Raw genomic sequence first — 1,686 nt, 5'->3', positions numbered from 1 at the left:
CGATACGTTGCACAGATTACATACTGTTGTAGAGGTGTCTTTTTCCATTACTTCAAAATACTTCCAAACAGAAGATGACTTTGAAGTAGGACTCATTCTTATTCTTAATTCTCTTGTACAGCAACAATTTCACGGAGTATAGTATACATAAATGCGTTTAGTTTATTTTTACGCACAGTATTGCGCAACTCGAATGAAGGTATGTTTGTTACGTCATAGTACGAAATGTTACGTCGGACTTTGTTGCGCAAGAACATGGATTAACGGGCCATGAAAACGTTTGAATACCCGCCGTACAAACCATTTTTTCCAGGTTATTAAATGACGAACAACTAAAATATTAATGAAATTACCCGGACAGAGTAATTGCGATACCCAGCCGGGTCCGAATACCACGAAAACGACGATACTCGACCGGGTAATTGGACCCGGATTCGACCCGGTGCATCCCTACTGATTATTACGAACACGCGACGAACATAAAACATTAGACCGCAGCTTTAACAACGGTTTCTATCGCACAGGCGCCGGCACTAGACTGTGGTGTCGTGGTGATAGTCAGTAATACGCTTTATAACAAGATTTGGTAGCTTGGGTGACAGATGCACGTAAAACATATTACGTCCGGATTTTCAATAAAATTAAACGATCACCGTCCGTATTTACAACTTTTACAATCCTGCAATCACCTGAACAAAATCACAAAAACTTGAGCGAAACTTTCGATGGTGGGCACCAGTGGCAATAAGAGGGTAATCTCCACTGTCCTGTGATGTTTAAGTAGAATATATACAAGTTTAATATCTAAATATGTCTGTTTCAATATAAATAAAAAAATGAATAGTTTTATTATCAGAACTGGAGAAATGCCTACAAGTGATACTACTACTTCCGCTAATAAACAACCCATGAAAAAACACTCAAAACTTACCAAAAAATAAATTAAAAAATCCAATAATAAGATAAACAAAATAGGAACAAAGGTAAACTTTAAATTTTAAACTGTACATGAACCAGTCAAAGTTTAAGAACACACATCTTATTGCAAAAAGTCAACATGCTTACATGCACACCTCAAATATGAAAATAAATTCTCTTAGCATGATTAAATACCAAAGTATTCATCAAAATTTTAATTGAGAGTTATAAAGTTACCTCATCAAACTGTTCAGTCATTTGTTTTATCACATCCTGAAAACCTTCAGAAACTTCTTGCATCATTTTTGGAGTAACCGTTCCTTTGCACCCCGACGCGTGAATAAAGAATTGAATAAGATCAAGCAGTGCACCATTGCGATCAGTCTGAAATATGAAATATGCAGATTCCATATGGTACCTAAAATGTTTCTATCACTATGTCTTTTTAAGACTGATTTAATATTAATGCTTACAAACATTTGTAATAGCAAGTAAATATTAATATAAAAAATTGGACATGAAGCATTATTGATATACTATAAAGAATGAAGTTTCAAGCGCTTGAACTGGTTTATATAATGTCAAACCCAATCAAAGTACCAAAATATATATATATAACAGTATATATTAGGGATGTGCCGAGCCGAGCCCGAACTCAAAAGCTCGTGCCCGAGCGTCTCCTTTTTTGACGCTCGGCGCTCGGCTGAAAACTGGGCCGAGCGCCGAGCCTTATGCTATAATGTTGCACGCGAGAGCGAAAAATATTAA

The 1,686-nt window shown here is 36.2% G+C and overlaps 1 long non-coding RNA gene across 1 annotated transcript; it reads right to left on the bottom strand.

Annotated features, from left to right (window-relative positions):
* Window positions 1–137: 137 nt before the first annotated feature.
* Window positions 138–1,301, bottom strand: LOC113475681. The gene is made up of 2 exons (XR_003397428.1): window positions 1,156–1,301; window positions 138–767 (listed from the first exon to the last, which is right to left on the bottom strand). It is a non-coding gene; the product is annotated as an uncharacterized LOC113475681 (long non-coding RNA).
* Window positions 1,302–1,686: the final 385 nt, after the last annotated feature.

Source organism: Ciona intestinalis, unplaced genomic scaffold (assembly GCF_000224145.3).
Source record: "Ciona intestinalis unplaced genomic scaffold, KH HT001139.1, whole genome shotgun sequence".
Lineage (NCBI taxonomy): Eukaryota > Metazoa > Chordata > Ascidiacea > Phlebobranchia > Cionidae > Ciona > Ciona intestinalis.
The sequence above is the reverse complement of the archived record's forward strand: the minus strand, read 5'-3'. Positions and strand labels throughout refer to the sequence as shown.